This window comes from Cololabis saira, chromosome 12, assembly GCF_033807715.1.
Source record: "Cololabis saira isolate AMF1-May2022 chromosome 12, fColSai1.1, whole genome shotgun sequence".
Classification (NCBI taxonomy): Eukaryota; Metazoa; Chordata; class Actinopteri; order Beloniformes; family Belonidae; genus Cololabis; species Cololabis saira.
The window spans coordinates 44,461,412-44,488,549 of record NC_084598.1 but is presented as its reverse complement, the minus strand read 5'-3'; the positions used below and the strand labels follow the sequence as shown (position 1 = coordinate 44,488,549).

At 40.8% G+C, this 27,138-nt stretch overlaps 3 non-coding genes across 3 annotated transcripts; 2 read left to right on the top strand and 1 right to left on the bottom strand.

Moving 5' to 3' along the window:
* The first annotated feature begins 8,902 nt into the window (after nt 1-8,902).
* Nucleotides 8,903-9,093, top strand: LOC133457583 (U2 spliceosomal RNA). The gene has a single exon (XR_009783872.1). It is a non-coding gene; the product is annotated as a U2 spliceosomal RNA (small nuclear RNA).
* Nucleotides 9,094-11,754: 2,661 nt separating this feature from the next.
* LOC133457581 (U1 spliceosomal RNA) lies at nt 11,755-11,921 on the top strand. Its single transcript, XR_009783870.1, has one exon. It is a non-coding gene; the product is annotated as a U1 spliceosomal RNA (small nuclear RNA).
* Nucleotides 11,922-23,850: 11,929 nt separating this feature from the next.
* LOC133457582 (U2 spliceosomal RNA) lies at nt 23,851-24,041 on the bottom strand. Its single transcript, XR_009783871.1, has one exon. It is a non-coding gene; the product is annotated as a U2 spliceosomal RNA (small nuclear RNA).
* Nucleotides 24,042-27,138: the final 3,097 nt, after the last annotated feature.

The window sequence follows — 27,138 nt, the reverse complement described above, 5'->3', positions numbered from 1 at the left end:
TATTTCAGTTGATTTGTAATGAATCCAGAATGTATGACATTTTTGTTTTTTTAATTGCATTACAGAAAATAAAGAACTTTATCACAATATTCAAATTTTCTGAGACAGTCCTGTACATCCTCCTGAGTTGTACCTGCCAGGTACTAACTAGTACTAGTACTAGTACTAGTACTAGTACTAGTACTAGTAACCCCGGCTGGACTCTTGGTATGTGCCGCCCCCACGTGGCCACATGTGGTATTGCTCCATGGAGCAGCAGAAACCCTGGCAGACAAATGTTTCAAAAGTGATGTTCTTATGTTAAAAATATCAGGATGTTGCAAATAAAACATACACATCTTTGGTCATACACAATATGACCAAAAATGATCAAAGCTGTTTTCAAAGTCACTAAAACTGTTTTACTTTGATACTAATCCTGGCTCTGATGCAGCTGGAAATACCGACCAATCTTAAGTCATTATGTAGTTATTATATCGGAGGCGCTTTTTATGTTAGATATGATTTCTTTTTTCATTTTTAAATTCATACATTTAATAGGCTATGCCAAAACATTGGTTTAAACACGCAGTAGATCACCGGTTACCACTGAATTAATGATATTGTTAACCTCTGATTTAAAATAAATATTACATGTTGATATGGGATGTTGAGTTTAATTATTTTATTTTATTTTATTTATTTATTTATTTTTTAACAGAACTGAAACATCAAAAAACAAAAAAAAATATCTATATATCTATATTAATAAAATAAATATATAGGATATATTGAAATAAGTATTTTTTTTATTAACATACAGTACAAACAGCGACAAAAGACGACATCAGTTACAATATACGATATAATATATATAGGTGTGTGTGGGTGTGTGTGTGTGTGTGTGTGTGTGTGTGTGTGTGTGTGTGTGTGTGTGTGTGTGTGTGTGTGTGTGTGTGTGTGTGTGTGTGTGTAAATAAGATGATGAAAGTAGATAAATAAATTAAGAATATTAATTCGAGAATAAATAAGTAAACAAATACATAATTATCATATAGAGTGGTGTAGCACGATATAATATAAATATAGCATAATAATTAATATCCTAATATAACATAATCATTTTTATAATATTATAACATATAACAAAATGATATCACCATACTATAATATATAACAATATAATAATATTATAGTTTAACATCCCATGAGATTTCATAACTTAATATAATAATACACTATAAAACAATATATCATGATGCCAAGAATAATTATTAGAATTAGAAACACGCAGTAGATCACAGGTTACCACTGAATTAATGATATTGTTAACCTCTGATTCAAAATTAATATTGCATGTTTATATGGGATGTTGAGTTTAATTATTTTAAAGGTAATCCTGAAAGAGCCTTGTGAGGTTTCGGCTGTCAATAGAATAGCTGTAAATTACATGAGCAGCAAAATCATTTTGTGGCTGTTTCTTTTCTTAGTTGTGTATGCGAGTCATGTTTTCTTCTTGCAGGTTTTGCTGCTCCTAAAGCGATGCCGTCTCCACCTCCAGGAATGGGAACAAAGTGACCCTTTGCTGAGTCGATTTTTTATTTAAAAGCATACAGGACTGTCTCAGAAAATTAGAATATTGTGTTTTTCTGTAATGCAATTACAAAAACAAAAATGTCATACATTCTGGATTCATTACAAATCAACTGAAATATTGCAAGCCTTTTATTATTTTAATATTGCTGATCATGGCTTACAGTTTAAGAAAACTCAAATATCCTATCTTAAAAAATTTGAATATTCTGGGAATCTTAATCTTAACCTGTCAATAAGAAAGTTCTTTAAATGTTTTTTGAATATTGGCAAGGACGGTGATGATTTAAGAGATTTATTGAGTGAATTCCACAAGTGGTGAAAGATTGATGTTTAATGTTCTACAAAACAGTAAATTAAAATCATCTTTGTGCCTTGTGGCATAAGAATGAATATCGGAATTAACACAAAAGAAATTATGGAAAGAAGAAGGAAGATCTTGTATATAATTTTTAAATTTGAACATAAATAAACATGTTTGAAAAATGTTAATTTTATTGACGGATAATAATGAATATTTAATGAAAAGGGGAGCAGACGCTCATGTTTGTTTGCATGTGATCATTCTGAGAAACCTTTTTTGAATTATCAGTAATTTATGTGTCGAAGCCCAAACAATGTTGCAGTAATTAAGATGAGGGAAGATTAAGCTATAATAGAGAGTTAAATGAGAGGAAGGAAGAACAAAAGGACAAACTTTTCTCAAAAAAGTCAGCAGTAAATTAAAAGCAGTAAACAAAGGTGCCGTGACAGCACGATGAAACAAGAGAATTATAGCACATTTATTTATTTTAAATATTTTCTGGGTATATACACAGTCTTCAAGTGAAACATTTACATTTCTTTTTATTTGTCACTTTCACTCATGTGGCTCTTTGGCATTCACTGACTGACACAGACGCGTTTCTGAGCCCCATCTTGCTCCTCTTTAGAGATATTTACACAAACTCATAAAAAAGTCATTATATAATGAGAATAAAGTCGCAAAATTACGAGAATAAAATCATAATGTTGCGAGAATAAAGTCGTAATAGAATAAAGTAATATAATGAGAATAAAGTTGTAATATTACGAGAATAAAGTCGTAATATTACGAGAATAAAGTCGTAATTTACGAGAATAAAGTCGTAATAGAATAAAGTCGTAATATTATGAGAATAAAGTCGTAACATTATGAGAATAAAGTCGTAATATTACGAGAATAAAGTCGTAATAGAATAAAGTAATATAATGAGAATAAAGTCGTAATATTACGAGAATAAAGTCGTAATATTACGAGAATAAAGTCGTAATTTACGAGAATAAAGTCGTAATAGAATAAAGTCGTAATATTATGAGAATAAAGTCGTAACATTATGAGAATAAAGTCGTAATATTACGAGAATAAAGTCGTAATATTACGAGAATAAAGTCGTAACATTACGAGAATAAAGTCGTAATATTATGAGAATAAAGTCGTAATATTATGAGAATATAATTTATGAGAACTCTAACAGGAAGAGCATCTTCTCCCTGTGTTAAAATGAGGAATATTGAGCATCTTGTGAAGTTATATTTATATATTTATAATATATTTAATATTACGACTTTATTCTCGTAATATTACGACTTTATTCTCAAAATATTACGACTTTATTCTCGTAATATTATGACTTTATTCTCGTAATTTTACGACTTTATTTTCATGTTATTATGACTTTATTCTCGTAATTTCCATTTTTTTGTTTTAGTCTGGCCCTAATACTCCGGCCGTTTTCGAATTCGCATACTGTACTACAAGTATACACTGATTTGGCCAAAGTGTAGTAAGTAGTATGCTGTATGTGAACAGAAGGAAATCTGCAGTGTGCGAAAAATACCCGGATGTTGTACTGATCTGGAAAAAAATCCGCAGCATGCTTCAAACAGCCTACCTCGCTTACAATATCCCAGAATGCAATGCGGCCTCGGCCGGGCAGCGATTTTTTCTTTTTTTTCTCAAAGCTTTATTGAGAAAACAGCTGCAACCGGACAGTGATGTGATGTGATGTGAAGGCAGAAAGGACTAGTTACACCGTGGAGAGGGAGAAGGAGGAATATAAATGTAAGTAACTTCAATATATAACCTTTTTAATTCAATTTAGTGTAAGGACAACGATTAAAAATTGTGGGTTTTTAATAGTATGTTAGGTTTTTGTTAGTTATCTTAGCTAAGTTATCCGTAAATATAAGTGAACTAAGTGTTATGACAACGTTATATATCGGTAGTTCGTTGTCTTTTCATGAAATAACTACTTTTCATTGCTGTGTTTTGACAGAGAATTTGTCCGGGAGCTGAAATAAATAGATGCAGAGAGAGCGACTCGACAGAGAGGAGAACTTGTTAATAATAAAATAAAATTAACTTCAATAGACTGATATGTTCATTTCAATACTCACTCACTCATCACTCACTCATCTTCTCCCGCTTATCCGTTCCCGGGTCGCGGGGGCAGCAGCCTCAGCAGGGATGCCCAGACTTCCCTCACCCCAGACACTTCCTCCAGCTCTTCCGGGGGGAGTCCGAGGCGTTCCCAGGCCAGCCGAGAGACATAGTCTCTCCAGCGTGTCCTGGGTCTTCCCCGGGGTCTCCTCCCGGTGGGACATGCCTGGAACACCTCCCTAGGGAGGCGTCCAGGAGGCATCCGGTACAGATGCCCAAGCCACCTCAGCTGATCCTCTCAATGTGGAGGAGTAGCGGCTCGACTCCGAGCTCCTCCCGGGTGACCGAACTCCTCACCCTATCTCTAAGGGAGCGTCCAGCCACCCTGCGGAGGAAACTCATCTCGGCCGCTTGTATCCGCGATCTTGTCCTTTCGGTCACTACCCAAAGTTCATGACCATAGGTGAGGGTAGGGGCGTAGATTGACCGGTAAATCGAGAGCTTCGCCTTTCGACTCAGCTCCCTCTTTACCACGACGGTCCAGTACATCGACCGCATTACTGCGGACGCTGCACCGATCCGCCTGTCAATCTCACGCTCCATTGTTCCCTCACTCGTGAACAAGATCCCGAGATACTTGAACTCCTCCACCTGAGGCAGGACTTCTCCACCCACCCGGAGAAGGCATGCCACCCTTTTCCGGTCGAGAACCATGGCCTCGGTCTTGGAGGTGCTGATTCTCATCCCTGCCGCGTCGCACTCGGCCGCAAACCGCCCCAGCACATGCTGGAGGTCCCGGTCTGATGAAGCCAACAGGACAACATCATCTGCAAAAAGCAGAGATGAAATCCTGAGGTTCCCAAACCGGATCCCCTCCGGCCCCTGGCTGCGCCTAGAAATCCTGTCCATAAAAATTATGAACAGGACCGGTGACAAAGGGCAGCCCTGCCGGAGTCCAACATGCACCGGGAACAAGTCTGACTTACTGCCGGCAATGCGAACCAGACTCCTGCTTCGATCATACAGAGACCGGACAGCCCTTAGTAGAGGGCCCCGGACTCCATACTCACTCAGCACCCCCCACAGAATGGCACGAGGGACACGGTCAAATGCCTTCTCCAGATCCACAAAACACATGTAGACTGGTTGGGCAAATTCCCATGAACCCTCGAGCACCCTGCGGAGGGTATAGAGCTGGTCCAGTGTTCCACGACCGGGACGAAAACCGCATTGTTCCTCCTGAATCCGAGGTTCGACTATCGGCCGTAATCTCCTCTCCAGTACCCTGGCGTAGACTTTCCCCGGGAGGCTGAGAAGTGTGATCCCCCTGTAGTTGGAACACACTCTCCGGTCCCCCTTTTTAAACAAAGGGACCACCACCCCGGTTTGCCACCCCAGCGGTACTGTCCCCTTCCTCCATGCAATGTCGCACAGGCGTGTCAGCCAAGACAGCCCTACGACATCCAGAGACTTGAGGTACTCAGGGCGAATCTCATCCACCCCCGGTGCCCGGCCACCGAGGAGCTTACGAACCACCTCGGTGACCTCGGCTTGGGTGATGGATGAGCACGCCTCCGAGCCCCAACCCTCTGCTTCCTCAGTGGAAGGCATGTCAGTCGGGTTAAGGAGATCCTCAAAGTATTCCTTCCACCGTCCGACAATGTCCCCAGTCGAGGTCAACAGCTCCCCACCAGCACCATAAATGGTGCCGGCAGAGTACTGCTTCCCCCTTCTGAGGCGCCGAACGGTCCTCCAGAATTTCCTCGAGGCCGACCGAAAGTCCTCCTCCATGGCCTCCCCGAACTCCTCCCAGACCCGAGTTTTTGCCTCCAAGACTGCCCGAGCCGCGGCCCGCTTGGCCTGCCGGTACCCATCTACTGCGTCAGGAGTCCCACCGGCCAACATAGCCCGGTAGGACTCCTTCTTCAGTCTGACGGCATCCTGTACTTCCGGTGTCCACCACCGGGTTCTAGGATTGCCGCCACGACAGGCACCGGAGACCTTGCGTCCGCAGCTTCGAGCCGCCGCGTTGACAATGGAGGCAGAGAACATGGTCCACTCGGACTCGATGTCCCCCGCCTCCCCCGGGATCCGAGAGAAGCTCTCCCGGAGGTGGGAGTTGAAGATGTCCCTGACAGAGGGCTCAGCCAGACGTTCCCAACAGACCCTCACAATCCGTTTGGGTCTGCCCGGTCTGTCCAACCTCCTCCTCCGCCAGCGCATCCAACTCACCACCAGGTGGTGATCAGTTGACAGCTCAGCCCCTCTCTTCACCCGAGTGTCCAAGACATGCGGCCGAAGGTCAGATGAAACGACAACAAAGTCGATCATTGACCTCCGGCCTAGGGTGTCCTGGTGCCACGTGCACTGATGGACACCCTTATGCCTGAACATGGTGTTCGTGATGGACAAACTGTGACTCGCACAGAAGTCCAACAACAAAACACCACTCGGGTTCAGATCGGGGAGGCCGTTCCTCCCAATCACGCCTCTCCAGGTATCACTGTCATTGCCCACGTGAGCGTTGAAGTCCCCCAGTAGAACAATGGAGTCCCCAGTTGGAGCACTATCAAGTACTCCTCCCAGGGACTCCAAGAAGGCCGGGTACTCCCCACTGCTGTTTGGCCCGTAGGCACAAACAACAGTGAGAGACCTATCCCCGACCCGAAGGCGCAGGGAAGCGACCCTCTCGTTCACCGGGGTGAACTCCAACACATGGCGGCTGAGCTGGGGGGCTATAACCAAGCCCACACCAGCCCGCCGCCTCTCACCCTGGGCAACTCCAGAGTAGTGGAGGGTCCAGCCCCCTTCAAGGAGCTGGGTTCCAGAGCCCAAGCTATGTGTGGAGGTGAGCCCGACTATCTCCAGCCGGTATCTCTCAACCTCACGCACAAGCTCCGGCTCCTTCCCCCCCAGCGAGGTGACATTCCATGTCCCCACTGTGAGGGTTGATGTCCAGGGATTGGGTCGTCGAGGCACCCCGCCACGACTGCTACCCAGCCCACAATGCACCGGCCTGCCATGGTCCTTCCTGCGGGTGGTGGGCCTACTGGAAGGCGGACCCGCGTCGCCGTTTCGGGCTGAGCCCGGCCGGGTCCCACGGGCAAAGACCCGGCCACCAGGCGCTCGCCTACGAGCCCCGACCCCAGGCCTGGCTCCAGGGCGGGGCCCCGGTGACGCCGATCCGGGCGACGTAACGGTCCTTGTTTTTCTTCTTCTCATGATAGGCTTGTGAACCGCTCTTAGTCTGGCCCGTCACCCAGGACCTGTTTGCCATGGGAGTCCCTACCAGGGGCGAAAGTGCCCCCGACAACATAGCTCCTAGGATCACTCGGGCACACAAACCCCTCCACCACAGTAAGGTGGCGGTTCAAGGAGGGGTCATCCTTGAACCCATGTATTTCATGTATTGAAAATGTATTTCAATACATTTATTAAAATCCATTTCCATCCCTTATGTCATTTCATCAATGAATGTGGTTTTACTGCTATTTCAACATTTAAGATAAGATAATCCTTTATTAGTCCCGCATCGGGGAAATTTGCAAAATATAGCCAGACTGGAATCGAACCCCCGTTCGCTGTACGAAAGTCGCAAATCAACCCATTGAGCTATAAGATATACACCTCTGATCTGTCTGTGGTATATATATATCCATCTAGTAACAACACGAAGCTTCACTTTATATTCAGACAAACTAACGTGACAGCTACAACTGTTAGATTTAATCTATTAAACCAACATTTATTTCCTAAATGATTTATTTCAGCCGGTGACAATTCTCCACAGGGCTGCAGGTTTCTCCCCGGGACGAGGCCGTGGGTTGACCCGGCGATCGCGTCTGTTCTCCGGCCGTGAGCTGCTGATGCGGCCGGACCGGCGGCTCTTTTGATCCCCGAAACATCGGATCAAATTTCTACGCCTTACTTTTACGCCTGAATGTTAAAAGATGTTAAAACGTAATAAAGTGGCATATTAACAGCGCTACAGCTGGAATTACAACAGCTTCTAGTCCAGTGTTTCTCAATCCTGGTCCTCCTGCATGTTTTAGATGTTTCCCTGCTTCAGCGCACCGTGATAAAAGTACGTGTGTCATCAACACAGTTGTGCAGACCTTGGTGACAAGCTAATTAGGACCTTTAATTAGAATCAGGTGTGTTGGTGCAGGGAAACATCTAAAACATGCAGGACAGGGGTCCACGAGGACCAGGATTGAGAAACACTCTAGTCTGCTTTTAAATCTCATCTTTCGCTGACGTTTTGGTGCGAGATGCATTCTGGGATACACTGTAGCACACTGCTGTGTGAGCGGTCTGCTGGAGCAGCGTACTGAATCCTTCATTCAGTAGGCAGTATTCAGTGCATACTTTGCAGTATGTAGCATATAGTGCGGTAGTGCCTGAATTCGAAAACGGCCTCCGTCTCCTCTCTTGTTCCATCCAGAGCGGTGGATAAAACAGAGTTGCGACACACACCGTGTGTCTCCACTAGAGGGCGCTGGAGAAGAAGTGTTGTGCGCATGCGTCGAGGAGACATCGGTTTCCTCCAAAAGTGCGCATATAATACAACGTAAAGATAAAAAAACGTATATATATAATCCTGACATACAAACCAGGCTGGTATCCACACAAAAGGGATATATAAACATAAACGTGTAGATTTGTTGGTTTTCTGCGTCTCCGCTTCCTATTGGCCAAAGCGTATCACGTGACCGGGAAAATTTGCCTACAGCTTGTTTCTCGTTTCGTTAAAGTAATTATACCGTATTAGGAAACACAAGGGAAACATAATTGTATGATGTTGATGATTGTACATCGGTAATAATTGTTTAACGAACTTTTAAAAAGAAATGCTTTGTTTAATTTTCGAACCGTGAGTTTAAAGGAGGGTTCCGGGAATGGGGAGGTTTCCTCCGAACTATTGTCGGTATCGCTTCTCGGCCTTTTGGCTAAGATCAAGTGTAGTATCTGTTCTTATCAGTTTAATATCTGATACGTCCCCTACCCGGGGACCATATATTAAATTGATTTTTGGAACAGGGAGATGGAATAGGGGCTTGCTCCGTCCACTCCACGCATCGACCTGGTATTGCAGTATCTCCAGGAACGGTGCACTCCTCCTGAACTTGTATAACATAAAATTTAACTACAAAACTGAAGTATTATACTTAGCTTATATGGGTGATGAGTTGAGTTCCCCATGTATAGGATTGTCTCAGAAAATTAGAATATTGTGATTTTCTGTAATGCAATTACAAAAACTAAAATGTCATACATTCTGGATTCATTACAAATCAACTGAAATATTGCAAGCCTTTTATTATTTTAATATTGCTGATCATGGCTTACAGCTTAAGAAAACTCAAATATCCTATCTAAAAAAATTTGAATATTCTGGGAATCTTAATCTTAAACTGTAAACCATAATCAGCAATATTAAAATAATAAAAGGCTTGCAATATTTCAGTTGATTTGTAATGAATCCAGAATGTATGACATTTTTGCATTACAGAAATTAAAGGACTTTATCACAATATTCTAATTTTCTGAGACAGTCCTGTATTTGTATAGCACAATTCGTGCACAAAGCAACTCAAAGTGTTTTACAGAAGGGCTTTTTACGCCATAAAAAACTCTACATGCATAAATATATCTGTAAGAATCTGGCTAAAAATATTCCACTCTGTAATTGAACCGGTTATATTATGGTAGTGAGGTGTGGGGCCCTCTTATTAATCAAGACATTGAAAAATGGGACAAACACCTCCTGACATGTAAAACATAAAATTTGAATAGAAAACTGAAGTATTATACTTAGATTATATGGGTGATGAGTTGAGATTCCCATGTACAGGACTGTCTCAGAAAATAAGAATATTGTAATTTTCTGTAATGCAATTACAAAAACAAAAATGTCATACATTCTTCTCTTATTTCATTTTATGTATTTATTGTTGTTGTTGTTGTTTTGTGTGTCCTGTATTTTATTTTATTACTTTATTTTTCCTATTATTATTGTCTTCAGTCAGAGTTTGATTGGTAATTGGTACTTACTTTGGGACCTGTTTATAATTATGTATTTTACAGTGTGTGTGTTTTGGGGTGTTTGTTATGTTAAGTTTTGTGTCCTTATTCATTTAACTTTTTTTTTTGTTTTGTTTTGTGTGTGTTGTAAAATATAAAACGGGGTATTTTGTCGAATCCTTTAAAAAATGTTTATTGTGTAATATGTATTACATTGACTACCCAATAAAGAAACATGTTAAAAAAAAGAAGAAAATGAGTGGATGGATGTTGATTCCATGTTGGTCGCATTCTGCAGTTCACTCTTTTCTCCACTAGAGGGCGATAGACGGTTTTACGCGCCTAAACATGGGCGTCGCCGCCATATTGGATGTTCAAGACTGCGCTGTAAACTAATACAAGTGAATGGACTTATTTTCATAAGGCGCCTTTCTACAAAGACATTTACGTTTTATGTCTCATTTATTCATTCACACACGCACTAATATACTTGGGAAACAGTTAGGCACCCAATATAATATATTTAATTTTCTCAGATGGCAAAAATAAGAACTTTATTGATCCCACATAGGAGTAATTCATGTTAGTGCCGAAAAACAATATATATCCCCCCTAACAAAAATAAGAAAAATAGAGAAACATATTTTCTCATCAACAAAACAAATTTAAAAATGTTCAAATAACATATTTGAACAATTTTTCAGACAATAAAATAACATTTGAACCATTTTTCAGACGATAAAATAACTGAAAAAATCTGAAAAATGGTTCAAATATGTTATTTTGTTACTTGAAAATTTTAAAATATGTTTATGTAATTTTTTATTCTCATCTATTTCTTATTCTCTTATTTTTGTGATTTTTCTTTTTTTTTCTTATATGAGCTGATATAACATGAATTACTCCTATGTGGGATCAATAAAGTTCTTATTTTTGCCGTTTGAGAAAATTAAATATATTATATTTGGTGCCTAACTGTTTCCCAAGTATATTAGTGCGTGTGTCAATGAATAAAAGAGACGTAAAACGTAAATGTATTTGTAGAAAAAGGCGCTTTATGAAAATAAGTCCATTTACTTGTATTAGTTTACAGCACAGTCTTGCCACATCCAATATGGCGGCGACGTTGCCGTATCGCAGCAGCGCTCGATGCGGCGTCTACGTTTATATGTCTATGACACAAATTGCCACGTAATTTTAAAGCCTGATGAACAGCAGAAAGGGGTTTTCTTTACGTGTAATAACACACATTCAGTAACCAGATTATTAGGAACATTTAATTATGGAAAAATCCCGTTATATATCAACCCTAGTTTACTCTCCAGATCAATAGGTGGCAAAAGCAGGACATGCAGCTTCTTAGCACTGGTGAACAAAGAAACACCCCGGATTTGTACGTTTTATACTCTTTTTAAAATCACACATGAATCAAAGAATGTATATCTTCAGTTTTGTGTCATTTTAACCTCTAGTTGGGTCATATGTGGGGGGATAATCGGAAGAAATTTGATTTCTTTCAGTGAGCGTTGAAGATTCAGCAATGCATTATGGGAAATACAAGCTTTCTGTTTGTTTTTTAATTTTTACAATGAAAACATCGTCAATTTTCACTTTTTAGCACACATTTATTTCGTGTACTAAAATAGTGAAGTGTTCTGGTCCCTGTATCCTGTGGTTTTGTTAGTTTATATTGTTAGCACCGTCAGTGAGTTTGGTGTGAGTGTGAAACACTACCCCGGCCGTGACGTGTACAATTCATACTTACCTGGCAGGGGAGACACCATGATCAGGAAGGTGGTTCACCCAGGGCGAGGCTCAGCCACTTGCACTTCGGCTGTTGTGCTGACCTTTGCGAATTCCCCAAATGTGGGAATCTCGACTGCATAATTTCTGGTAGTGGGGACTGCGTTCGCGCTCTCCCCTAATCCAACTGTTAAATGTAAACACCCATTTATTTTTTTGTATAGATGTCTTTATTGAGGGCATTAAAAAGAAGAAATAAGATTTACAATAACAATATAATTATCAATATTTCCCCCCCCCCCTTTTTTACTTCTCATAACATTAATTAAATCGGGGGCGGAGCAACATGGCTGCCGTGTAGACGCGCCTTGGCCAGCTCCTGCATATTATTTCATTAATAGTGTGACAAACTTGACTTTGCACCTTTACTTCGACCGTTTTTTGTCTTTGGACTGTTCAAAACGCTTCAAGGTATGTCTGGGAAGGGTGGCTCTCGCCAGGAGCGTTCGAACCGAGCTCCAGCTCGTCATCTAGCAGACAAAGCTAATACTTCTGCAGCTCCCAAACATGCGGGCAGCGACGACGACTTCGAGGAGAGCCCGTCCCTATCAGCGGTAGTGAAACTTATTGAAACCTTCCGAGGTGAATCACGATGCTCAATGAACACTTTGCAGTCTACCATGGACTCATTTGGCTCACGTCTCACTGAGGCTGAAAACTCACTACAAGTCTGTGATGACAGGATTACTGCACTGGAGGCCAAGTACGAGGCACTGGAGAAAAGCAACAGGCTGTTATTGGCTAAAACGGAGGACCTGGAGTCAAGGAGCAGACGCCAAAATCTAAGGGTGCTTGGTATTCCAGAAAACTTGGAAGGGCCGAGAGTCACGTCTTTTATGACTGAGTTTTTTGCTGAGACGCTGGGCATGGAGATTCCTGACGGACCGGAGATGTTGGACCGGGCGCACCGCCTTTCCTCCCGACCCGGCGCGGGTCCAGACGTCCCTCCTAGACCGATGATCGTTAAGGTTCACCACTTCAGGGTAAAGCAGCACATCCTCCAGCTGGCCAGGGAGAAAGGGCCACTTACCTTTCGTGGACGGCCGGTGCATATCTTCCCGGATTTTACAGCTGAAGTCGCAAAGCGGAGGGCATCCTTTAACAACGTGAAGCAGAAGCTCCGAGCCGCTCAGATCAGATATGGTCTTCAATTCCCAGCTCGGCTGCAGGTAACATTCAACGGCGGGAGATACAGCTTTGTTGCACCGGAGGAGGCTGAGAAGTTTTACACGGAGACTATAGCCCCGACGCTCTCGGCGGGCCAGGCTGCCGGTGCTGCCGCTACCGGATGACTTTTTTTTTTTTTTTACTCGCAGCCTGTTGCTGCCTCATAACGGCCGCGCAGGCATTACCTCAGGCGGCTCAAAGCGTGCGGGACTTATATTAAAACGGTTCCTGTCAGTTTTGGAGCTGCCAATATCCTATTGCGGGTGGTGAGTGCTACATTTTGTGCTCATACAGTTGGTTCTTGTTACGGTGTTTTGCAAGTTTGTCACTATATATTGTTACACTTGGAGCACTGGTTTAGTGCTGATAGGATGCACAGTGTAAGGTTTTTTAGACGCCTCGTTTTTGGAGGCGTTCGGGGTGTAGGGGGAGGGTTAGTTGATGTTTTGTTTTTGTTTTTGTCTCTCTCCACACTGTTTCTTTTTTTTTTTGTTTTTTATCTGAGCAAAAGGCGTTATATGTTGTGTATGGGTGTAACATTTGGGTATCTAGACAGACTTCTTGCATACACTGTCTGGGGTTATGGCTAATAATACAACAATAAGACTGTTGTTGTGCGTCGCCCATGTGAAATCTGGATTTATAAATGTATGAATATTTTGTGATTTTGAGGACCTGTAAAACCAGACTTTGCCCCTTCTTCCTGAAGTCCTGCGACCCCCTGCTGCTAACTCCTGGTTATCTCGGCCTGGGTCGAGATAGTCCGTTTACGACCCCACTGCATGGCCGGAGATCAAAACAAGGACCCAGCAGGGTTTCTGCCAGGGAAAACAGACTTCCTTGGGGTTTTATGACACCTAAGCAGGGGTCGGGAAGCAGCGGAGCCCTAAAACCAGGCCTCTTTGGACAGACACAAAACCTACCAGCAACCCCCCCAGCCTGGAACTGGCTTTAATGTGCCTCATAAAATGGCGACCGTGCCATGAACCACAATCCCAGCATGCCTTGCGGGATGGGGCGGCGCCTGAAAGCGCGCGCATCCAATCGCAATGAGGCACCGATGACGTCACTGCAGCGCGCGTAGGATCAAAACCCCTGCCGCTGCTTCTTTTTCGCTCTCTTCCGACCACCCTCTCATCCGAGCTGGATCGTTTGGCTCTGGGCCAAGATCCCATCTCCCTTTCTCCCCCCGGCTGGGGGGAGGTGTAAGGCCCCATCGGGCCGCTCCGTTGGACCTGCAGCCCGTTGAAGCCGCGGTGCACGGAGCCGCCTCCATCTCTGCTCTTCTCAACTTCATCTCATCGGCGCAGGCCAAAGCATCCCATCTCCTCTCTCTCCCCCCGGGCTGGGGGGAGGCAGGAGGCCCGCACCGGACCGGGCCCTGCGGGGTCCGGCCGTTGAAGCCACGGTCCCCCGGGAGGCTCCGATTTCTCACTAAACTCTGTTCCTCTTTAAGTTTCTGCAGATCCGAGCTTCCGACGCCCACGCGCTCCCGGCAACCAGATCGGGACACAGCTGCGATTGAGTGCTCAGACTGAACCCCCCTCCCCGCTCCGAGCCCCTGTCTGCGAACCGGCGCAGGGATCGGGGACGGACGGCCGGCGTCTCGCCCGGCGTGAGCTCTCCCGGGGCCCGGACGGCCGCGCGTCGGCGACCGGCGCAGAGAGGGAAGCACGGCAAGGAGAGACCGGTCCCCCCGCCGCGCCTAGGAATGCGTGTGAGCCTCCGTTTGGTCCGGAACCACGGCCCGGCACGAGGCGGCCCCGCCGCTGTCTAATCCGTTTCAGGGGAAGGGACGGCCTAGTCACAGAACCCGCAGGCATCTGATTCCGGATCCCAGAGGAGACGTGAGCCCGCGTAGCAGTGATCAGTAGGATTTAAGAGTGTTCAGAACTGTGTGTGAGATTGTGAGACCTGGGTGTATGAGTTTAACTGGGAGTGTTACAGAGCTAAATCTGTGTTCAGAGCTGAGATTACACCACCATCATTATAAGGACTGTTTTCATTAATTTGTAGTCAATACTTTCTGCTAGTCATTCATGTTTTAAAGCGCTGTTTTCTGCAGTTGATCACGGTTTAACACCGGGATCACCATCCGTTCTAATTGCACGTGGCCAAGAGGGCGCGTCCATCTTTAAAAGACCACAGGAACCCTGTTTGAACTGTAGATGTTCTGTATCTTCGTTATTATTGCTTGATTTCTTTTCTTTTTCATTCCATGCATTTAACGTTTATGTTTCATTTTATTGATTGTTGTTTTTCTAGTTAATTAATTGTTTTATGGATACTTAAGCCATTTCTGCCATCAGGTTTATTTGGGTGTTGCGTTTATCATCTTTTGACACCCGTATGTAAATAAATTCTGATTGATTTCTTTATGAGTGGTTGTGTTATTTCATGCAAGATTTGGTCACAAATTGATTTGTTTAAGCAGAGCCTAGTGTTCGGATATCACGCCTTCACTGTTATTCTGTAAGATTTGCTGTTCTGCAGGATAATTCAAATCATAATGAGACTGATTTTCTGCTGTTAGTTATCGAATCCCACCGGAAGTAAGGCCCCGGCGGTGGTGCCCCTACGAGAATTATCATTTTTGATAATACAATTTGATAAATAGTCAACTTTATTAATTATTAATAATTCTTTAATAGAATTATCATTAGCCTTGATAACTGGACAGCCAAGCTACCTATGAGTTGCACAACACTGTGTACCTGGAATGTCCATGGGATTCATAACCCTATTAAGCGCAAGAAAATACTGAATTATTTAAAAAAAGAGAGGGTGCAGATAGCTCTAATTCAAGAGACACACTTAGATGATAATGAGCATTCCAAATTAAAGAGAGAGTGGGTGGGCCAGGTCTACTTCTCCTCTTTTACTTCCAGGAGCAGAGGTGTAGCCATTCTTGTTGATAAGTCTTTACCTCTGACAGAGGTGGAGGTTAAAGCTGACACCTCAGGTAGATATGTTATGATTAAAGGGACACTTTATGGGGATGCAGTCTCTTATTTAAATGTTTATGCCCCCCCCATTCGCTCTCCTGACTTTTTTACTAAGGTGTTTTCCTTATTCTCTGAGTGGATAGTTGAATCCTCTGTAGTAGCTGGTGATTTTAATTGTTGCCTAAATCCCCGCCTCGATAGGTCCAGTAAAACAGTACAATCTAACGAGGGGCATGGCCGGTCCTTATTCGGCTGCAGTAGCGATATCAATTTTATTGATACATGGAGGACACTTCATCCGACTGACAGACAATATACATTCTATTCCAGGGTACACAAATCCTCCTCTAGAATTGATTATTTTTTTACTCCCAAATCTGCACTTCACCGGGTGCTTTCCTGCTCAATTGGTAATATTATTATTAGTGATCATTCACCAGTGTTTTTGGTCATGTCAGGCATGGCACAACGCCCCAGGGGACAGTGGCGGTTTCCGAACCATCTTCTTAAAAACCCAAACTTTAGAGTATATCTCACTGAACAGTTTAAACATTTTATTAATGAAAACGACAACCCGGGTGTGTCTCCTAGTTTGCTTTGGGAGACCGCCAAGGCTGTTCTCCGTGGTTTCACTATATCATTTTCTGCAAATTTGAAGAAAAAACAGAGAGCAGAACAACAAAAACTAGATAAAACATTATCCAAGCTGCAAGGAGAATTTAACCTCAACCCATCTGCGGACTTAAGGCTTGAGATTGATGCCACTGCTGCAGCTCTAGACACTCTTCTATCCAAAGAGGCACAAAAATCCATGTTACTTGCCAAGCAAAGGATGCATGAATTTGGGAATAAGGCGAGCAAATACTTGGCAAATCTAGTTAAGGCAAAGACTGGCTCTCAAGCCATTCCGGTTATAAAAGACAGATCTGGTAAAAGAGTTCATAATTCTAAAGATATTAACAACTCATTCCTAGAATTTTATGAGGGTCTGTATAATTCAGAATCAGGCTGTAATTCGGAGGCTCTAATGAATAACTTTTTTTCACGTATTAAACTCCCTCAAGCTTCTGATACACAGAAAGAGCTGCTAAATAAGCCTATTACCCGACAGGAAGTTATAGAGGTTATTAATGTATTACAAAATAATAAGGCCCCTGGACCGGACGGCCTGACACCTGAATTTTTCAAAGTTTTTCAGAATATGTTGATAGATCCTTTGCTTAGAATGTTGACCTACTCCTTTGATTCTGGGACTCTTCCCAATACTATGATGGACGCGAACATTTCATTAATTTTGAAAAAAGGTAAATCTGCGGATGACTGTGCCTCTTACAGGCCAATTGCATTGCTAGATGTGGACAGGAAACTACTCGCTAAAATACTAGCCAGAAGGCTTGAGCGTGTCCTTCCGGATATCATTTCAGTGGATCAAACTGGTTTCATTCTGGGTCGTAACTCATGCAATAATGTGAGACGGCTCCTAAATCTTATTCAGCATGGGGCACAGTCGAAGGCCCGATCTCTTGTGATTTCATTGGATGCAGAGAAGGCCTTCGACAGGATTGAATGGCCGTACCTGTTGCATGCTCTCTCAAAATTTAATTTAGGTGACAACTTTATCAGGTGGATATCGCTCCTGTATGCCGCCCCTCGGGCCTCGGTTATAACGAACGGCATGTCGTCCCCTGCGTTCGCAGTAAGGCGCGGCACCAGACAGGGTTGTCCAGTCTCACCCCTCCTGTTTGCTCTTGCTATAGAACCTCTGGCGGAGGCCATCAGGATGGATTTGCTAGTGACAGGCATAGAGGTGGGTCCTACGCGGCACAAAATTTCCCTCTACGCAGACGACGTCCTCCTCTATCTTAGTAACCCACAGGCTTCCATTGCAAGGGTAGTTGAGATAATTAACTCTTTCGGACAATTTTCAGGCTATAAGATTAATTACTCTAAGTCTGAAGCAATGCCGCTGACTCCCAATATGTCCTGGTCTTTAAATTGCTCTGCCCCTTTTCGTTGGTCCCCATCAGGTTTTGTCTACTTGGGCATACACATAACCCCATCCCTTTCTGGTTTGTACAAAGCTAACTTTATTCCCCTAATTCGCAGGATCAGAGAAGATTTGGCTCGTTGGACATCTCTGCCACTGTCCCTTCTGGGTAGGGTAAACCTCTTTAAAATGAATATTCTTCCGCGGTTATTGTACCCCTTCCAAATGATCCCGGCCCTTCTAACAAGGAAATCAGTTTCGGCTCTGAATAGTTCACTGTCCTCCTTCCTTTGGAAAAATAAGCGGGCTAGATTAAAACTCACTACGCTACAGCGCCCTTTCGAGGAAGGGGGATTAGCGGTTCCAGATATTAAACGCTACCAGATCGCATGTTTAGGTTACTATTTATGGCAGTGGTTTAGAGAGGACCCAGACTCGACGTGGCTCACTTTAGAAGCGGCCCCAGTGTCCCCTATTCCTCTCCGCAACATTCTGTACGTGTCTAAGAAGTGGATTCAGCTGAATGTAAGAGGCAACTTTTTGTTGCAGAATACTTTAAAAGCATGGAAACTTATGAGGAAACTTGAAAACCGGGAAGGCTTCATCTCTCTCCGCACACCTATCCACCTGAACCCGGACTTCCCTCCTGGCCGGATAGATCAGGCTTTCTCCATGTGGTCCAGCAGAGGTATAAAGACTGTAGCTGATTTGCTAAAGGACGGCTCTGTGATGTCCTTTGGTCAATTAAGAGAAGAATACGATCTCCCGCAGAATAATCATTTTAGATACCTGCAGATACGCAGCTTTATCACTTCTGCTATTAACTCACATCCTAAAGGGTTTTGTCTCTCAGCTGTGGAGAAGGCCATCCAAAATCCGGACACTAGAAAACTAATTTCCAGGTTTTATAGGGCTTTGTCAATCCCAAATAGTGAAAACACAGCTCGGGCCAGGTCTCTTTGGGAAACTGATTTGGGGGTGGCTATCACGGATGAGGAGTGGGACGATGTTTGGTTAAGCTCCGCAGGTTGCCTGTTTACTAACAAAGCCAGGGAACTGCAATTTAGGGTCATACATAGGCTTCAAATCACACCCATGAAACGTAATAAATTCAATCCATTGCTTTCCAAGTACTGTAACAAATGTAAAATTGCTGATGGTCTGTATTTCCATTGTATTTTTGATTGTCCTTTTATTAATGACTTTTGGACCAAAGTAGTTAAAGAAATCAACATTATATTTAAAAAAACACTTGCCTTAGAACCTATATTCTGTATTTTGGGAGTACAATCTGTGCCTTTGAACCTCTGTCCCTCTTCGATGAAGCTTCTCAAGGTGCTGCTGTTCAGTGCAAGGAGATGTGTTCTCCTCAAGTGGATTTCAGACTCTGTTCCTACAGTCTCGCAATGGATTCGGTCAGTTATAGAACTCATCCCTTTGGAAGCTATTAGCTTCTGGCTCAAGGACAAACCGTTTCTGTTTTTTCGCATCTGGGACCCTTTTCTTGAATATATTGGAGACAACGGTGCTCAAGCTCTTCGGAGCGGGCTTTATGGTCTGGCATGGCCTGACATTGAAAGGTACATGTCCAGGTTCTGATATGCAACAAGCTGTTACCCTGATATCATATCATGTGACTACCCCTTTTGTCTTTGTTACTACTTATTTACTTGTTACCTATCTTATTTATGTTCACTAATTTTGGTAGGTGCGCCTTTTAACTCTTTAAGTTTTACCCCCCGTTTTTTTTTAATTTTATTTTTATTTTATTTATTTATTTTTTTTTTTTTATTTTATTTATTTATTCATTTTATTTTTATTTATTTATTTATTTAGTTAAATTTTGTTTACTTATTTTTTCCTTTTTTATTCTACGGTTATTTTTTGTTACTTTTCTACTTTGATTTGTCTGTGTGGAGAGTGTGTTCCATGTTTTGGGTGGTGTTTAAAAGAGGGTGCATATTTCTGTAATACTGTTTAATTCTTGACGGTCTGACCCTTTGAAAATGAATAAATATACTTTACAAAAAAAAAAAAAACATTAATTAAATCAAAATAAATAAATAATAATAATAAAAAACAACAGCACACCCTCTCCCCTTCCCTCCCTCATATGGTCAATAAATACATCATTCAAAATTATTTAACATATGTCTATCAATACTAGAACAAAAATGAATAATAAATTAAATAATCAAGTCCTGTGTAGACACATTCATTAATATAGTAGATGATTCAGATCATTCCAATAAAGGCAAAAAATCCAAAAAAGGTCCCCAAACAAGGTCAAAGTCTCTAGTTTTTTTTTCTAACGGAAAACAATATTTTTTCTGGAGTGCTATATGATCCAAGTTCATTGATCCACTGTTTGGGTGCTGGGGGGGGTTTCTGATTTCCAGTTTTTTAAAATACAATTTTTTGCCCGGCAAGCAGAATTAAGTACTTTTTATGATAAGTCATATTTAATGAACTGATATCTCCCAGTATCCAGACTTTAGGATCAAGAATAAACTCTCATTTATGATTAAGATTGTACAATCTACATGCCCACCAGCTTGTATAGTTAAATGCTATACATGACTGTCTCAGAAAATTAGAATATTGTGATAGTCCTTTATTTTCTGTAATGCTAAAATGTCATATCATTCTGGATTCATTACAAATCAACTGAAATATTGCAAGCCTTTTATTATTTTAATATTGCTGATCATGGTTTACAGCTTAAGAAAACTCAAATATCCTATCTCAAAAAATTAGAATATTCTGTGAATCTTAATCTTAAACTGTAAACCATAATCAGCAATATTAAAATAATAAAAGGCAATATTTCAGTTGATTTGTAATGAATCCAGAATGTAGGACATTTTTTTTTTTTTTTTAATTGCATTACAGAAAATAAAGAACTTTATCACAATATTCTAATTTTCTGAGACAGTCCTGTAGTTTCTGCCATGTGTTACATTTAAAATTCGTAAATAACTAATGTTTTAATTATAGATATTTATCTTTGATGATCTTTTCTGCTCCTGAAGTACATTGGCTGTAATGTGAAAGACTATATAAAACACTGCTCTGTCCCTCTGGTAGATTATACAGGACTGTCTCAGAAAATTAGAATATTGTGATAAAGTTCTTTATTTTCTGTAATACAATTAAAAAAACTAAAATATCATACATTCTGGATTTATTACAAAACAACTTTATTTTATTGCAAGCCTTACTTATACTTAGATTATAATCTGGGTGAACCGCTGTCACCAATAGTTGCTGTAGATCGTACAGGACTGTCTCAGAAAATTAGAATATTGTGTTAAAGTTCTTTATTTTCTGTAATGCAATTAAAAAAACAAAAATGTCATACATTCTGGATTCATTACAAATCAACTGAAATATTGAAAGCCCTTTATTATTTTAATATTGCTGATTATGTCTTACAGTTTAAGATTAAGATTCCCAGAATATTCAAATTCTTTGAGATAGGCTATTTTGAGTTTTCTTAAACTGTAAACCAGTACTGCTATTGTTTCCTTTTCTGGTTTGAAAGTAGAATGTAAAAATGAAAAGGATATCGTGTGACATCTGAAACGTGTGATATGTATGAAAATGTTGCTCAATAAACATAAAGTTGAAAAGAAAAATAATAATAATTAAACCCAACATCACATATAAACATGTAATTTAGTTTTTTTTTTTTTTAAATCAGACGTAAACAATATAATTAATTCAATGGTAACAGGTGATCTACTGTCGCAGTGTTTAAACCAATGTGCAATGTTTTGGTCTATTAAATGTTTAAATAAAAAAATAAATCATATCTAACATAAAAAGGACCTCCGATATATTAAACACACATAATAACTTAAAATTGATCGATATTTCATCGCCTTACCTCAGGAGTTTCTTGACGTGCGGCCACTGAAATCAACGGCACTTGTGGAACTATGGAAGTTTCCATAACCCGGAAGTGCTCCAGCAAAGTTTTACAGAGGAGTCCTATGGAAGTGTCGCCTCTGTTTTATCCACTGCTGTGTTTCATCCACTGCTGTGTTTTATCCACTGCTGTGTTTTATCCTCTGCTGTGTTTTATCCACTGCTGTGTTTTATCCACTGCTCTGTTTTATCCTCTGCTGTGTTTTATCCACCACTCTGTTTTATCCACAGCTCTGCTCTGTTTTATCCACTGCTGTGTTTTATCCACTGCTGTGTTTTATCATCTCCTCTGTTTTATCCACTGCTCTGTTTTATCCACTGCTGTGTTTTATGCACTGCTTTGTTTTATCCACCACTCTGTTTTATCCACCACTCTGTTTTATCCACTGCTGGGTTTCACCCACTGCTGTGTTTTATCCACTGCTGTGTTTTATCCACTGCTGTGTTTTATCCACTGCTGTGTTTTATCCACTGCTGTGTTTTATCCACTGTTGTGTTTTATCCACTGCTCTGCTGTGTTTAATCCACTGCTGTGTTTTATCCACTGCTGTGTTTTATCCACTGCTGTGTTTTATACACTGCTCCGTTTTATCCTCTGCTCCGTTTTATCCACTGCTGTGTTTTATCCACTGCTGTGTTTTATCCTCTGCTGTGTTTTATCCACTGCTCCGTTTTATCCTCTGTCTGTTTTATCCACTGCTGTGTTTTATCCACTGCTGTGTTTCATCCACTGCTCTGTTTTATCCACTGCTGTGTTTTATCCACTGTTGTGTTTTATCCACTGCTCTGCTGTGTTTTATCCACTGCTGTGTTTCATCCACTGCTGTGTTTCATCCTCTGCTGTGTTTTATCCTCTGCTCTGTTTTATCCACTGCTCTGTTTTATCCACTGCTGTGTTTTATCCACCGCTCTGTTTTATCCTCTGCTCTGTTTTATCCACTGCTGTGTTTTATCCACTGCTGTGTTTTATCCTCTGCTGTGTTTTATCCTCTGCTGTGTTTTATCCTCTGCTGTGTTTTATCCTCTGCTGTGTTTTATCCTCTGCTGTGTTTTATCCTCTGCTGTGTTTTATCCTATGCTGTGTTTTTTCCACTGCTCTCTTTTATCCACTGCTCTGATCCCAGCCTGTTGCTCTTTCCTGCTCGCCCCGGCCCATTTCTTGTCCACCTACTTAAAATAAAAGGCCACTAGTGCCAAAAAACCCATTTAAAGAAAAAAAAAAGCTTGGTAAACAGCAGAAAGAGTTTTTTTGTATGTGTAAGACCATAAAATCAGTAAGCAGATTTATAGGAACGTCTAGTTGTTGTTTTGATCTGGGGTGTTCCTATGGACTCTGAGAATGCTCTTACAAATCTCAGTGTGCAGCATTTCAATTGGGTGTTTGTCCCATTTTTCAATGTCTTGATTAATAAGAGGGCCACACACCTCACTGCCATAATATAACCGGTTTAATTACAGAGCGGAATATTTTTAGCCAGATTCTTACAGGTATATTTATGCATGTAGATTTCTTTATGGCGTAAAAAGCCCTTCTGTAAAACACTTTGAGTTGCTTTGTGCACGAATTGTGCTATACAAATACAGGACTGTCTCAGAAAATTAGAATATTGTGATAAAGTCCTTTAATTTCTGTAATGCAAAAATGTCAAACATTCTGGATTCATTACAAATCAACTGAAATATTACAAGCGTTTTATTATTTTAATATTGCTGATTATGGTTTACAGTTTAAGATTAAGATTCCCAGAATATTAACATTTTTTGAGATAGGATATTTGAGTTTTCTTGAGCTGTAAATCATGATCAGCAATATTAAAATAATAAAAGGCTTGTAATATTTCAGTTGATTTGTAATGAATCCAGAATGTATGACATTTTAGTTTTTGTAATTGCATTACAGAAAATCACAATATTCTAATTTTCTGAGACAATCCTATACATGAGGAACTCAACTCATCACCCATATAATCTAAGTATAATACTTCAGTTTTCTAGTTAAATGTTATGTTATACAAGTTCAGGAGGAGTGCACCGTTCCTGGAGATACTGCAATACCAGGTCGATGCGTGGAGTGGACGGAGCAAGCCCCTATTCCATCTCCCTGTTCCAAAAATCAATTTAATATATGGTCCCCGGGTAGGGGACGTATCAGATATTAAACTGATAAGAACAGATACTACACTTGATCTTAGCCAAAAGGCCGAGAAGCGATACCGACAAAGGTTCGGAGGAAACCTCCCCATTCCCGGAACCCTCCTTTAAACTCACGGTTCGAAAATTAAACAAAGCATTTCTTTTTAAAAGTTCGTTAAACAATTATTACCGATGTACAATCATCAATATCATAAAATTATGTCTCCCCTGTGTTTTTACTAATACGGTATAATTACTTTAACGAAACGAGAAACAAGCTGAATGCAAATTTTCCCGGTCACGTGACACGTTTGGGCCAATAGGAAGCGGAGACGCAGAAAACCAACAAATCTACACGTTTATGTTTATATATCACTTTGTCACTATCACTGTGTGGATACCAGCCTGGTTTGCACGTATGTCAGGATTATATATATATATACGTTTTTTTATCTTTACGTTGTATTATATGCGCACTTTTGGAGGAAACCGATGTCTCCTGGACGCATGCGTACAACACATTTTCTCCAGCGCCCTCTAGTGGAGAAACACGGTGTGTGTCGCCACTCTGTTTTATCCACTGCTCTGGATGGAACAAGAGTACGAAGGAGTATTAGGGCCAAACTAAGACAAAAAAAAGGAAATTACGATAATAAAGTCACAATAACATGAAAATAAAGTCGTAAAATTACGAGAATAAAGTCATAATATTATGAGAATAAAGTCGTAATATTTTGAGAATAAAGTCATAATATTATATTCTCATAATATTAAGACTTTATTCTCATAATATAACGACTTTAGTAATATTACGACTTTATTCTCGTAATATTACAACTTTATTCTATTACGACTTTATTCTCGCGACATTATGACTTTATTCTCATAATATAACGACTTTATTCTCGTAATATTACGACTTTATTCTCGTAATATTACGACTTTATTCTCGTAATATTACAACTTTATTCTCGTAATATTACGACTTTATTCTATTACGACTTTATTCTCGCGACATTATGACTTTATTCTCATTATATTACGACTTTATTCTATTACGACTTTATTCTCATAAATTACAATTTCATTCTCGTAATATTACGACTTTATTCCCATAATATTACGACTTTATTCTATTATGACTTTATTCTCGCAACATTATGACTTTATTCTCGTAATTTTGCGACTTTATTCTCATTAAATTATGACTTTTTTTCTCGTACTCCGTCGTACAAGAGAGAAGACATTTCTGCCCGAAAAAACAAGAGTTTGTGTAAATATCTCTAAAGAGGAGCAACATGGGGCTCAGAAACGCGTCTGTGTCAGTCAGTGAATGCCAAAGAGCCACATGAGTGAAAATGACAAATTAAAAGAAAATGTAAATGTTTCACTTGAAGACTGTGTATATACCCAGAAAATATTTAAAATAAATAAATGTGCTATAATTCTCTTGTTTCAGCATGCTGTGACAGCACCTTTATTTACTACTTTTAATTTACTGCCGACTTTTTTGAGAAAAGTTTGTCCTTTTGTTCTTCCTTCCACTCATCTAACTCTCTATTATAGCTTAATCTTCCCTCATCTTAATTACTGCAACATTGTTTGGGCTTCGACACATAAATTATAAATAGCCTTTTATTATTTTAATATTGCTGATCATGGCTTACAGCTTAAGAAAACTCAAAATATCCTATCTCAAAAAATTAGAATATTCTGGGAATCTTAATCTTAAACTGTAAACCATAATCAGCAATATTAAAATAATAAAAGGCTTGCAATATTTCAGGTGATTTGTAATGAATCCAGAATATATGACATTTTAGTTTTTTTTAAATTGCATTACAGAAAATAAAAAACTTTATCACAATATTCTAATTTTCTGAGACAGTCCTGTAAATCTGACTTGACTTCTTCCTTTGTCTCTGATGATTATTTATGTACATTGTTCTAATAATGTCGTAGGTTTTTCCTCCAATACCCCTTTCCAGTAATTTCAGAAACAGGCCATGATGCCAAATTGAGTCAAATGCTTTCTTGAAATCTACGAAACAAGAGAAGATTGTGTTTTTGTTGTGGTGGTGGTCTCTCTCTCTCTCTATCTAATTTTCTCTCTATCCATCCATCTAATTATCTCTCTATCTCTCTCATCCATCCATGGTGTCCCCCCTGAACCAGAAATGGGCCCCATGTGACATGTTCATGGGTGATGGATCTGGGTCTGGTTCCAGCTGATATTTTAATAAAAATATGACCAAAGTGTGAAACTATCAACTGTGAGGAGAACGTCACCTGAGAGAGAATTTTACCTAGTAAAATTGTAAGCATGTTTAAAATAAGGGTAAGTAGATATGAGCTTCGAGGGAAACATATGATTGAAAAACTAAAGTCTAGGACTAAAATTAAAGATCAATGTATCACTGTAAGGGGTGTAAATATATGGAATGCACTTGATGAAAAACTGAAGGTGTGCCGGTTGATTCATGCATTCAAACGTTTGTTTAAGTTTAATGTGTTTGAAAAATATAAGGGATCCAGTAGATGATACTATTACGGAATTATGTTCGGGATTGTGTAAACCATATGATTTATTTTTATGATGTTTTGTATGTTTGATCTGAATAAGTTGATCATGTGAGAAGGGTGGGCGTAAATAAGCAATAGCTTCAGCCTATTCCTTTTCAGTTAGGTCTCTTTATTATGTGAACTAATGCTTTCTATTGGTTTCTAAATTCTGAATCACCTGGCCGAAATAAATATATTTTCATTCATTCATTCATTCATTCAGAGAAGCTCACCTGTGACTCTGACGTCAGTATTGATCATCAATATCTGTCTCGTCTTCTAGCTTTGTACTTGTGGAACCTTTAAGGAGAACCTGTGTCCACCCCCTGGTCCTGGTTCTGGACCTGGTTCTGGTCCTGGACCTGGACCTGGTCCTGGACCCGTCCCCGGCCTCCACCTCAGGTGAACTGATGGTCAGAGCTCTTTTAGGTCTCCTCTTCATCATCTTCATCCTCAAAGCCTCTTTATCACTTTAAGCTGCTGTCAGGGTCATCTCAGTCTCTAGCTACCCTCCTCCTCCTCCTCCACCCTTCTCTCTCTCTCCTTCCCTCCACCCTTCTCTCTCTCCTTCAGTTAGTCGGGGTTTCCGGTGTTCTGCCAATCCTTGCTCCTGC